At 34.9% G+C, this 15,064-nt stretch overlaps 1 pseudogene; it reads right to left on the bottom strand.

The window, feature by feature from the left end:
- Positions 1 to 292: 292 nt before the first annotated feature.
- On the bottom strand, positions 293 to 14,174 carry LOC147910719 (uncharacterized; annotated as a pseudogene).
- Positions 14,175 to 15,064: the final 890 nt, after the last annotated feature.

Here is a 15,064-nt window from a genome sequence, read left to right on the forward strand (position 1 = left end):
AGTTTTTTCTTTTGAGAGGAAAAATAACAAAATAAATATGATATTAGTTATTTCAATTTTGTTGAAATAATTTCTTCCTAAACAAGAAACGTATTATATTATTTATATACGAATACAAATGAAGATAATTATTTTAATTGCACTATTCTGTCTTTTATATACATTTTATTTAATAAATTATTGATGCATATATATAAAATATATATATATATATATATATATATATGTATATATAATAGACACGCGTGTGCGTGCGTGCGTGCGTGCGTGCGTGCGTACGTGCGTGCGTGCGTGTGTGTGTGTGTGCGTGTGTGTGTGTGTGTGTGTGTGTGTGTGTGTGTGTGTGTGTGTGTGTGTGTGTGTGTGTGTGTGTGTGCATATATACAACACATGTCTAAACTTTATTTTATAAAAGTAATAAGGTAAGATAAGGCTCAATAAATTAAAATAAACAAAAAGACAAAGGGCTACGAGCCTAAAACAATCATCATAAATTAACAAATTTGTATTAATCAATTAAAAAATAAAATAAAACATGTCATAAATTTAAAAACATGAAATTTAATTTGACCGTCAACAAGTAAACAACACAAACGTTTCGATCCCTGTTGGATCATTTTCAATGTGACGCAAAAATAACAATGAAAATGTTACATGAATAAAATATATAAAAATTAATTAAAAATTCGCTCTCGGACGCAGTATCAACTATTAATCTCGCTCCAAAATAACATAAAAATTATACAAAAGTTGTAATTGAAAACAATGTTCCTCCGGATTGTGTATGTAGAATAAGGACGAACATGTTCCGTTAGAAAATACAAATTGTATAATAATATGTCCATTTAAAGTTATGATTCAATACAGTGGTTAGAAATCACTGATGGAGATTTTGATCTATATTAATATCCGAAACATGTTCATGCAATCTGGTCTTTAATTGTCTTGTTGTCTGGTCAACATAACTAACATCACAATCCTCACAAGATATTCTGTAGACCACATTCTGGTTATGAAAGTGTTCAAACGCATCATTCCTTTTCTCTCTTTATGAAACTTGTTAATGTGTTAGGAATGGTAAAAGCCAATTTACAATTAAACATGTTAACAATAGGTGTCTTTCAGATATTGTATTGACATATGGAATCGTAAAAAATCTCTTTGTGTCATCCTTATTCTTATTCAAATTAACATTGTTAATATGATATTTAATTCTATTATGAATAATCGAGAAAATAAAATGTAAAGGATATCCATTCTGTAAAAAAATATTAATAGCGTCAAATTATTTTGTTGGAATTTCGGATGACACAAGCAAAAACTCTTATCCACAACTCCATAAATTACACCTCTTTTATGATAAAGTGGATGGTGTGAATGGAAATTAAGAAATCTACCAGAAAAGGTTGCTTTATGGTATATATCAAAAATAAGATTCCATTCCAAAAATAATCAACATGGTATCCAAAAAACTTATTTTTCCATCAGTGTCAACCTCCATAGTGAACTGCAGTCTAGTGTGCAACTAAATATCCAAAATGTCACCAATACTCTCAGACGGAGAGCAACTAAGATAATGTCATCAACGTATCGATAATAAAATAACAGCCGACAGGCAGCATTCCGATAGCCATTTTTTCAAAGTCTTACATAACCATATTTGCACCCACATGAGAAAGGTGACCCTATAGGGGTCCTAAATATTTGTTTGTATATTTTTTATTAAAGATAAAAACCGTAGAAATCAAAACCACGTAGAATTCAAAACCATCCGAAAGGCAATCAAAAATTCGTCTAAAGGAATTTTGGTTTTCTTGGATATGGAATCCCACCTTCCAATAACACTATCAGATGTCAAATCTATAGGTATATTAGTAAATAGGGACATCCAAGGAAACCAACATAGAATCTGGTTCTAGTTTAACATCTTTAAGTTTGTTAATTAGGTCAAAGCTATTTTTTATAAAACTATTATACTTTTACCATTCCTAACACATTAAGAAGTTTCATAAAAAGAGAAAAGGATGCGTTGGAACACTTTCATAATCAGAATGTAATCTACAGAATATCTTGTGAAGATTATGATGTTAGTTATGTTGACCAGACAACAAGACAATTAAAGACTAGATTGCATGAACATGTTTCGGATATTAATATAAGTTCAAAATCTCCATCAGTGATTTCTAACCACTGTATTGAATCATAACTTTAAATGGGATAAAATAGACATATTAGATATAGAGCCTTCATATAATAAAAGTTGATATCTGAAGTGATCCATATTAAAAAAACAAAAACATGGAATAAACAGACAAAATGACACAGATTCTTTGCCTGAATTGTATTCTAACATTATACATTCTCTTTCTCCTTCCTAATATCTTTTTTTTTTTTCCCCTGTTTTCTGTTCTCGATAAATGGTTTTTGTCTTGACATTTCGTTATTTGACATCGTGAAAGTTAGATGTTCGGTACCTTTGCAAATTTGCTTAAAATAATTTATAGAATAAAATTCTATTATATTGTACTACGAAATGGACTACAATATACCTGCGTTTTTTTCTCTCTTTTTATTAATGGACTCTTAATACATTTATTGATATTACTGACAAAGTACATTATTATATTACTAATTTTTATGTAGTTAATATTAATTCTTTTTGTTCACGGTTACTTTTCCAGAATTTTTTATGACTTTGATTCTGGATAAAAATGATTCGCAGCATACTACACGGAATGAAAAATTTGATATTAAAGAATTATAATAATATTGTAAGACCATGTGTATATTTTTGATTTAGAAGGATATTGATATATTAAGATTACATTGAAAATGACTCGATTAGGATCGAAATGTCGTTAATTGTAATTGTTTTGTATGAATTTTGCTATTTTAAATTAAAATTCTTTTATACATTACTGGCTCTTTGCCCTTTTTATGTACTACATTATTTTTAATTTACTGCCAGAGGGGTTAATCGTGGATTAGCGAGCTATGACAAAATGTCACAGCTGTAAATCGTGTTTTGGCTAGTAGTTATAGATAAATATCAGAGGCATTCATCGTGGGCTGACTATTTTTAATTTACTGGCAGAGGCATTTCGATTATCAAATTTGGTGAAATACAATTGCGGAACGAATTTGTAGAATTTTGCTTCTGCAAATAGATGTATTGTCATGATGGAATCAAAAGTCGATTGCTTGACCGAAACAGAGAAACTAATGAAGAAAAAAGAACTGAATATCAGTAAATAGCTTCTTTAAAATCTTACAACTTTTGTCTGAAACTTTTTCCAAAAACGTTATGTAAGAGCCTTATAGCACAAGGATGGCCGTAATTGAGTCGTAAAACGTAAATCACAATCAACGCATTATATTTTGGCATACTATGTATGCCGATACAAGTACAATTCACATTCCTTCACGATTAGTTATAGTCACCTTTATGTAGCTCATAAATCCGGGGTCTTTTTGGACACCTTATATAATATGTACAGGGTGGGCCATCTATTGGTACGTTTTTGAATTTCGTCGTATGGCAACACCGAACGAGCTACAGACCCGAAATTTTGACAGTTTATTAGTCATACCGTCCGCGGCACGAAACAACATGTTTTCTCTTGAAGAGCGTTTTGAAATTTTAAAAACTTATTTTCAAAGTCAGTGCTGTGTCGCCGAAACTGTACGAATTTTGAAAAGAAATATGGGTCGTGATAGAGCACCCACCGAAGGAGCTATACGCAAATTGGTGAGGAAAGTTCGTGAGAAAGGGATGTTAGTGGATGACATTATATTATGACTGTTTTGAGTGAAATTGGCGCCGAGGTAGTCCAAAATGTCATTAATAATTGGGGTGACCGAATGGCATACTGTAAGACCAGTAGAGGGAGCCACATGAACGAAATCGTTTTTCATTCTTGACGCGGATACTTTTAGCTTCACAACAAAAAAAAAATTAATAAAAAATATCAATGTATGCTCATTTGATCGCATTTTTAAAAACGTACCAATAGATGGCCCACCCTGTATATTATATATATATAATATGTATGTTATACATATAAAATTTTGCATATGGCTCAATAGCCATATGCATAATTTTCATACGATGTTATATGTTTATGAAAAGTATATCAAAATGCTTTAGTAAATGTACGCACTTATAGATCAATGTATATGTTGACTAACAACAAGTTACAATGAGTATATTTTTACTAAATGAACACTCTGTGATATAGATATATCTTCTAATGCAAACATGTATTTGAAATACATGTATGCACGTGTAATGTAATAGCACTTTTTCCTTGGTTCGCAATGCCAAACTTTTAACTTAGGATGTAACATGTATTGTCAGTACATAAATACATTGCACATACATATGTAGCTATTCCATCTCTTTTTATTATGTTTAATGGGCCTTTTATAATAATAAGCCATAAATTAGTCATAAATCAGAAGTCAGACGCTAAAAATTGACGATTGTGATTGATCAATTTTTAACTTCTGACTTCTGATTTGTAACTAATGGCTTATTGTAGAAGGCCCATAATAAAGAGAGATAGAAGTTATTCATACTTAGCTTTTTATGCAGATATAATATAGATTTACACATTAGTGATTTACACATTAGATTTAGACATTAGTAAATATTAGAATTATATTTTATGTGCATTATGATGTACACACATTACAAAACATAAGATATATTTCTAATTCATATTCACATACGTGTGTAATTACTTCATCTCTTTTTGTTACGTGTAACAAAAAGATGTACTGATGTTCTCTTTTTTCTACGTTAAATAAAAAGAGATATGTTTTTTATGGTCAAATGTACAGATATGCTTTTATATTTTCAATATCAGAATATATTAGGTGTTGGAATTAATTCGTAGCGTTTTACAAGTGATGGGAAGTACTTTCATTAATGTATTTTTTAATGCTCATGTGAAATAAATAACATTCTTTCATTAAAAAACGCTACGAATTAATTCCAACACCTAATACATATAACTAACATAAATCAAAGCTAACGAGAGTCAAACGTAGATGATCAGACGTAATATCTTAAAAAAAATAATCAAATTACAAATCCTCTGATACAATAAATCCCCATTTTATGTGTACATATAATATATATGCATTATATATATATATATTTTATATATTTATATAATTTTAATATTGTATATTTAAACATAGAGAATGCATACATAGCTTAGCATTGATAACTTCTATCTGCACCGTATGTATATTCACACGTGCAGTATACATATATGCAATACTGTATAAATTGCCTTATGTGTATTATATTCAAGTACTCACATCACTAATATTTTAATACAATATGATTACCTTCTACTTTCTTTTTATTAAACGTAAGCAAAAAATGGTATAGCTACGTATTTTATATGTGTAATATATCTATGTATAGCTAATACATGTTACATCCTGACCTAAAATGACATTGTATAAAATGATAGGAAAAGTGCTATTAGGGTCATGTATCAATGTACACTGTCAATACTGAAAATCTATAGTTACGTATTTTCAGTATTCGCAATCAATATCGGTACACAGTAGTCGTAGTATCATTTTTTCCTATGAGTAATATCATTTTAGGGTTTAGTCAAAATGTAACATGTATTATTGTCAATATATGAACACGTGTTGCATATATATATATATATATACAATATATATTGTATATGAATATATATATATATTAGGTGTTGGAATTAATTCGTAGCGTTTTTTAATGAAAGAATGTTATTTATTTCACATGAGCATTAAAAAATACATTAATGAAAGTACTTCCCATCACTTGTAAAACGCTACGAATTAATTCCAACACCTAATATAAAGTTACTTCGATATAACTATTAATTAAAAATCTGTATTTTATGTGTTATATATTACAGACTTTTAGTACTAGTGGTATATTGGACGACCTACATTGCATGTGTACATAATATAATTGTATTTCTAAGGCCCGATTCTACAAATATAAGATTAACTTCAATTACTTTTATTTATTTATTTAATTATTTATTTTTTTCTCAATTCTAAAATTGGAAAATTTTCCAAAATAAAATAAATCTTATATCTGTGGAATTGATCCTAATACACATTTTCGTCCCTGCTAAGATGGTAATGTAGGAAACGGAATAAAAATATCGATAATTAATCGATCAAATTTCCTGCATGATCATATTAACTCAAAGGGCGTAAGCATCTTATACATTGGAAATCAAAATTTGTAATATCGATCTTGATCTTGACCTTCGCTCCAGCATCCTCTTAAAGCTTGAAACTTGTACTGTAACATGGCTGTTTTTCAAAAAATTTTTATGTTTATCCATATCTTAACAAAAAATTTAATTTCCTTACGATTTTTCGTTATCGATAGATCACGTATGATGTACGAAGGCAAGTCAATAAGTTATTTTCTTAGAAAATCTGTCAGAAGGCACTCGCAGTGTCATGTTACATTACTTTTTGACAAGTAGCATTTTTCAGCTGATTACTGTCAAATTTTGAGCGTAATTCATCGCGTGGTTTCACTTCTGTAGACGATTAAAACGAACAACCTTTGTATTTTTTACAAAATGGAAAAAAACGAGTTTCGTGCAATGCTCAAACATCTACATATGAAAGGTTTAACGCCAAAAGAAATTAAAGCAGAGTTGGATAATGTTCATAGCATATCTGCATTAGCGTTTGTATCTGCACTAACGATTGTATACAATTGGGTGAATGAATTTAAACGTGATGGTACATCCACATATGCATTGTTCGGGACGTCCAATTGAGGCTGCTACGCCAGAAATTATCAATAAAATCCACGATATTGTTTTGACGAGTGAAAGTGCGCGAGTTTGTTGAGGCCACAAGCATATCACATGGCACAGTGATTTCAATTTTGGACGAACAATTGGGTATGAAAAAGCTATCGGCAAGATGGGTGCTCACTATGGACCATAAGCGTGACTATGTGATTTCAAAACAATGTTTGGAGATGTTTCAACGTAATCCAGATGAATTTCTGCGTCGATTCATTACTGTAGACGAAACATGAATCCGAGACTAGAGATTACTTTGCACCCGAGGCGAAGGAACAGTCAAAACATGGACTTCACCGAGTGAACCAGCTCCGAAGAAGGCGAAGACCGCGAAGTCAGCTGGAAAAGTGATGCCCACAGTTTTTTGAGATGCACGAGGTATAATTCATATCTATTATCTTCCGTCGAAGCAAACGATCAAAACGGCGATTATTACGCAGTCTTATTGGCCGTTTCAACATTTTAAACAAAAAACATTCCCATTTGGCAAAGAAGAAAGTGCTCTTCCATCAAGACAACGGGTTCACATGTGCCCGGCACCGATGGCCAAATTCAACGAATTCCGCTACAAATTGCTTCCCCATCCAGCATATTCGCCAGATTTAGCTCCCTACGACTATTTCCTGTTTCCAAACCTAAAGAAATGATTCGGAGGAAAGAGGTTCACCACCAGAGAGCAGCTCATCGCCGAAACAGAGGCTTATTTTGAAGGGTTGGACAAATCATATTATTCGGACGGCTTGAATGGTTGGATTAAGTGCATCGAGCTGAAAGGAAATTATGTTGAGAAATAAAAATGAATCGATCAAAAAAAATATGTTTTACTATGTTTTTCTAAAAACTTATTGACTTGCTCCCGTAATACATTAATAAATACACGCACACACGCACGCACGTAAATATCTACAAGTTCACGAACACGGATGATCCAACTGCTCATCCACGAGATTGGCAGAGTGGGTGGAACAATGCCTTGGAGAATGAGCAAGGCGATACCAATAAAATATACAGAATTTATAAGAAAAAATAACAAGTATATTCGATCACTTGTTTACACGATCGCATACGCTAAATGTTACATGGTCACTCATGCATTACACAAAGCGTTGCGGGAGGCTGCCCTCGTAAGCGACGTTCTCGACTCGTGATGGTAAATACAAGAAATTCTTATCTCGACGGTGCGAGCTCTAAGTTTCCAAATTACTCTACAAATTATTAATGTCGTAATGACATAAAATAGCCGGGCAGCGGCAATCATAATGGCGCTTGACCGTGTCTAACGCGTGCATAATTCTGACTTCAAGCTCGACCGCAAGGATGACGATATCTGTCCCGACGGAAAATGGCGGAATTACAGAACGTACACGAATATAATCTCGAATCTCACACTCTCGAAACAATAAAACGCAATACAAAAGCAGATAGTACGACATAACGACATGAGAATACTATCCGAAATCTAACATAATTCCGGTTCTAACAACTCAAACACAATACAAAATATGACGCATAATACAAGACGAAATGACCTGGCTGTGGCCGCGGCGGGCATGTAGAAAACTGACTCGACATTAACGAAATCCGAACGGTACCAGGCGAGATGGCACGATCACGCGCTGCGCGCCTATCATAGCAGCGCAGTTCCTCACAACGCTCTCAACGAAACTAAATAATTTATTCGCGGATTCGTGCAATCCCTGCGATCAGGAAATCGGCGGCTTTACAATATCGTATGCTGCGCTCGTTTTACCACAGGATCCTCTTTCAGCGACTCTCTCTCAATTTCTCTCTCGACGTCGTTCCCGGCTTTTCAGACTGTCCTGTGTCCTTGTTTCATACGTCTCTCCCTATCGCTCGCCACAACACAAGCGCCGGGGCAAACATCGCTCACGTGATAAGCCATATCGCGCCTGATTGATTGCGAGCCCTCTCGCGGATTCCGTGCACTCTCGCGAGTCGCATCACGCGACTGGATTTGGCGCGCGGAATATGATTGATAGTAAGCATCTTTTGCGGCTGCTCGCAGGACTTTCCTCTGCATTATTCGGATTCAAAGACCTCTCGGATGTAATGACAATAATTCTCGCCGTACAATTCCCTCTTCAGCGGGGAGGTCTTTGTCCTGCAAAATCCTCCTTGAGGCACCGGCAGCGGGGTCCCCATGTTCGGTTGATAGCAAGGAGTGGTACTATCCCCTCATGCTATATGTTTCGTTCCCTTTTTGGACAACTTTCTAGAAAAAATCCGATAAGAAGATCATACACTCACAACAGAATTTTATGGTAAAGAGTAAAGCGGTGTCATCTATGATGAGCGATGTTCTCCCTTCCCGTAGTGATCTCGTGGTTCCGTAGATGCGTCTCCGGTCTTCTTCCTCGATCTATTGGAGGCGAAACGCAGCTTCATCGTAACACTGTTTTTTATAGCCACCGATTATAAAATTCCAAAAAACCGCTCAAAAAAAAATAATATCTGATGAAACGCCATAGTAAAAATCGTCCAAAAACCGCAATGGCACACTCGCCCTTTGCGACGGGAGGACACAGGACAAAAATGTTATTTTCGGTCAAGTCAAACAATCCTTGTGACGGACGATGTAAACGTCACAATATATAAGATACTTACAAAAATCTCAACTTTTTTGTGTAAGTAAATATTCAAGATGTATTATGTAAAGTTTCATTGCGAAATGAAACAGAAATTGACAGAAATTGCAATTATATTGTTGTAAATAAATAAAATATTTCTTGTTGAAACATTTAACATTGTTTAAATTTTTATGTATAAAAAGGAGAAGGGTCAATAAAATGGCTTTTTGGGCCCACCGATCAGTCTCAAAGTGTGTCGTTTTATTTCTCTGTCTAAGACTCATAACGCCCTGAAATGATTTTTTTTCAAAAATGATTTGATCCGGAGGAATAACAATTTTTGAGTTTCCATTTTACATTTTTGTACTTTAGAGCAAATCAAGATGCGTTTCATATTATAAATATTGCTCGCACAAGATCAAACTTCCCTATAAACTGCACATAAATATGCACAATGACATATATGTCAGAACCATCATTTTCCGTGAGGTACTTGATCTTCAAAAAGAGGCCTATTTTTTATAATTTCTTTCACGTAATCTTAAACAATATTTTTTTAGTGAATTTATTTCAAAAAACAAGAGAAAAGGTAAAAGTCAATTAAAATTTGTAAAATAGAAAACAAAAGACTGCTACCTGTGGTGAACTGCGCCTGCGTTGCGTTCAATTGTTTTTGTGTTTATTCTCGACGATCTTAGCGATTCCATTTCATTTTTGTTCCACAGTTCGAGTTGTTTGAAGCTTTTCTTATTCTTGAATAGTAAAGATAGGCGGGTACTGAGATCTTCCGAGGGACAGGGAGAGTACCCGTGTCATCGGGGGAGGGGGTCTGCGAGGAGAGGAAGGGGGTGATGTCACTAGATGGGGGGTGACAGGAGGTGACGTCACTAAGCGAGAGGGTGACGTCACAGGGGAGGAGGAAGAAAATGACGTCATAGTGGATGACATCGCGATGATGACATTACGGGGGACGAGGATGTCCCAGGTGCGGGAAATTACGTAGCCGGAAATTACATAGCGGGAAATTACATAACGGAAGTGTGCGGAAACTTGCTCCGCGTCGCGATGAAGACGTGACGCAGGGTCAATGGCCATCAGGCGCGATCCGCCGCCACTATCGAACGCGGTTCCCACCGCTCTATACTTACTCTATACTTACCATGTATACTTACCATCTCTCAAGTGTCACCACCTTCTTCTTACATAATTTTTCCTTCAGCATTTATACATGTGATTATTCGTGCAGAAATATTTTTTATTCTGCCGAATTATATTATTATTTTAGAAAGTGCGATGATACGGTCACGCGCGATGGTGGCGCGTTATACGATGCCGCGAAGAAGGAAGGATTAATTGCAGACACAGAGATATTTTTATTTAGACATTTATTTTTTATGTAATGCATTATATTCAATATTATCCACAGCATATACTATCAATTCGCATTCAACATATGAATTTTTATCGTAAATCCTACGCAAAGTATCTATAGCATTGCTATTGTTATTTATACAGTTTTGACGTAAATAAGTCACAAAATATTTAAATTTATCATTTATAATATTAGTATATTGACACAAATCGAAATATATGTGTTCAACACATTGTTCGAGTTCAAGTATAAAAAGTATAGTCGACAGTTTCATATATAAACATTTTTCACTTAAAAATAATTTCACATTGTCAACATCATGTATTTTAATAAGTTCAATGACAAGGTCCAGTATCATTACTTTCAATGATGTAAATGACTGCACCAATCGCTGGATATCTGCTCATTTTTGGATGAACGTCATCCACGTAGCATGCGGCAGGATGCGGTTGCCTCGGGTATCGCCAATCGCAATTTCTATATAAGGAGTTAGCCCCGATGATTCGAATCTTCAAGAATTTAAACCGTCGTGTTAACGCTAAGTTTTGTTAAAATGGTATGAGAAAAACAAAAGAATAAACAGTATATAGAGAAAAAAAAATCTTCACAATCAAATATAATTGAAATACTTACGTGCTCGACTCAAGTTGAACGTATCAATAGCGTTGCAAAACGAATCTGCCTGAGCGACTGATGCAGTATCGTTGCTCCAATCTCTATTTAAATCTTATTCCCTCAATTTTTGTAACAAAAGATTTTTAGACATCCGGCGATGACATTAATGTAATCTGACACCGCATATTGCAATGTCAGCAAATTTGCAAGTTTCAATATGACCTTGTTAGAGTAATATAAAAAATTTTTTTTCAAGGACAATTTACATCTTTTGCAATAACAATGATTAATGTAATATGACAAAAATGCGACGTTGTCAAATAATATATAATATAATATAATTGAGATGCGATGTTGCAAATAGTGCAATATCAGCTAATATATAACTGTTTTTAATATAAGAAATTTTTTCAAGAATGGTAACATATTTTCGGATATTACTGCTCATACGACAGCTCACTATCATTTTCACCGTGTAAGGATTGTATAGCGATTTGCAGAAGAATTCGGAAATTTGGCGTATAGTGTACAATCTATAATTTCGGCTAATGTATCCATGGAGGATTTCACGCGAGAAGATTAGTAAAAATTTAACAGCATTGCTACGTGTGCGAGACATCGTTTGCACCAGACGATAGGCGGGTACGCGATCATTGTCATTTATTAGGGGGTTGCATTAAAAGTTACTGTTTTTTCTTTGTATTTGAGCATATTTCAATAACAAAATATATGAATACCTCAATCAAAGTATTTTCCCTCGGAAGCTATGACTTTTTGCCACTTTTCAGGCAGAAGTTGAATTCCACGACGAAAGAATGGTCTGTCTTTTGAATCAATCCATTTAGCAACCCAATTTTCGACTTCGCTATAATTATGGAAGTGTGTATTTTCCAGAGCATGTTGCATCGATCGGAACAGATGATAATCTCTTGGTGCTAAGTGTAAGTAAGAGAATACGCTGGGTGCGGGAGAACCTCCCATTCGAGATCCATCAGTGTTTGTTTCATGATTATAGCAACATGCGGCCGAGCGTTATCATGGAGTAAAATCACCTTTCGACGATTTGATGCAATTGATGATCATTTTCGCATCAAATTATCATTCACACGTTCCAATTGTTGTCGATAACGCTCAGCGGTGATTGTTTCGTTCGGTTTAAGCAGCTCATAATACACGATACCCTCCATATCCCACCAAATACAGAACATTGCTTTGTTTGTCGTGAACGTCACAATCATCACTTTTGAATCGTCGAAACCAGTTTCTACATACTGTTTCCGATGGAGCAGATTCACCATAAATTTCCACAAGCAATCGATGAGTTTCAGCTGCACTTTTTTTCAAATCAAAATAGTGTAGAAGTACACATCGGAAAAACAACTTATCACGTTCCATTTTAATTCAGTTATAGAAAAGCACATATGTAACCAAGGATGACGTTTGTTGACTGAATTTTAGTAGGAAATGTTCACACTTCAAAATGATATAAGTAGCAAATGTCTCTGACCATAGCATACGCAGCTACTGTCATCTAAACGTGAACAGTAACTTTTAATGCAAACCCCTAATAATTGGACGATACAGAGGTCCCGCACACTCAAATTGCAATCTAAATTAGGGATTCGCGTGGCATATCCATAGTTTTCTATAACTTATTAGGTTACAATGCGTATTTCGTCATTAAGGAAATTGCCGCGTACGTTAATCTTTTATCGATAATTAAAGAAAAATATATCTCGTTTACTGAACATGTCGATAGTATCAAAATTGATTTAAAAAATTGTATAAAATTATGGTTTATAGATTCATACAGATTTCTCGCTCCTAGTTTGGACAAATTGGCGTCTTTCCTCAGTAAAGATAAGCTACGGATACTGCAACACGAATTTTCCAATTTAGAAAGAAGAAAATTTTAATCTTTTGACAAAAAAGAGCATCGTACATAGCGTTTCACATTGTACATACAATGTGTCGAAAAGTTGGAGGAGCTGTGTTTATCTCGCGAATCGTTTTAGCAGTTCATTGACAGACGACATGGTATCTAACAACGCTTACGCGCACGCCGTCAACGTGTGGCAGCGATTCTCCATTCAAACGCTCGGTGAATATAATGATCTGTATCTAAACGGACGTATTGTTGTTGGTCGACGTTTTTGAAAATTTCCGCGACAATTGCGTCCACCCCGCGTATTATTACATTTTACCGGACTTCACGTCAGATGCTATGTTAAAACATATTGGCGTAAAATTTAAACTGATCACAATTGATAGTCATGTTTATCGAGAGCGGTATACGCGGCGATCTGAGTCAATGTTCTAACAGGTACGCACGAGCCAACAATCAATGCATGCCGTTGTACGATCCATCGAAACCGTCATCGTACTTGATGTACTATGACGTCAACAATCTGTACGGGGCAATCTGTAGGCAATGTGTGCTAACCATTGCCTTACGCCGATTTTCGATGGGTCGACGACGTACAAAATTTTGACTTTACGACCATCGCGTTAAATTCGGCAACAGATTATATTCTCGAAGTGGATGTGGAGTACCCGCAATCTTCATGCGCACACTGACCACACTGTTCTGTCCGACGCGCGAGAAACCACTCGGCAAGCGCGATGGCAAGCTCCTCACAACATTATGCGATAAGCAGCGTTATATCATACATTATCGTAACCTGCAGCAGTGTACTCGTCATAGTCTCCGTATGACAAAGATTCACCGTATACTGCAATTCGCGTAATCTCCATGGCTATGCGATTATATAGAACTAAACACAAAATTTAGAATTTTGGCTAAAAATGATTTTGAAAAAAATTTATACAAACTTATGAATAATACATATTTAGAAAAATCGAGAACGTACGAAATCGTCAACGTAAAGTTATTAACAAAATAGGAAGCCAAATACGGTGCTAAGGCAATGATCGCGAAACCAAATTTCCACAGCCGTAGCATCTTTTTGGAGAATCTGTTAGCGATAGAACTGCGTAAGCTCTAGGTTTGACAAACCGATATATGTGGATATGTGCATCCTTGACATATCCAAGATGTATTTGTACAAATTTCATCACAAGTACATAGTACCGCTGTTTCGCGAAAAATGCAAAATTGTCGATACTGATAGCCTCATATATCATGTAGAATGTGACGATCATGAAACGCGATATAAGTAGATTTGACACGAGCGATTACTCGAGCGACAACACGTACGATATTCTGCTAGCAAATAAAAAAGTTCCTGGCCTTATAAAAGACGAGAACAATAGTGCCATCATGACTGAATTCGGGCTTAAAACAAAAATGTATGTCTTGCATGTGTCTTGCAGAAAGAAAGAAAGATATGAAGAAGGCAAAGGGCATCAAGAATAACGTTATAGCGAGATCTATAACGTTCGAGGATTACGTAGTACTTGAATGACGCAATCGAAATGACGCGCAGGCAGTCGTGCAATAAGATCCAAATAGCACGAGGTGTACACGATATCAGAAACAAAAATCGCTCTAAGGCCGCACGACGATAAGCGGTATATCGTGCCAGGTTCCACCGACACGCTGCCATGGGGGCATTACCGATATAAATAAAACACATTTGTATTGTATAGTATGTTTAGTATAATATATACAATATATATATGTA

This window comes from Acromyrmex echinatior, chromosome 2 (genome assembly GCF_024713525.1).
Source record: "Acromyrmex echinatior isolate Ae372 chromosome 2, ASM2471352v2, whole genome shotgun sequence".
In the NCBI taxonomy this organism is placed as follows: domain Eukaryota; kingdom Metazoa; phylum Arthropoda; class Insecta; order Hymenoptera; family Formicidae; genus Acromyrmex; species Acromyrmex echinatior.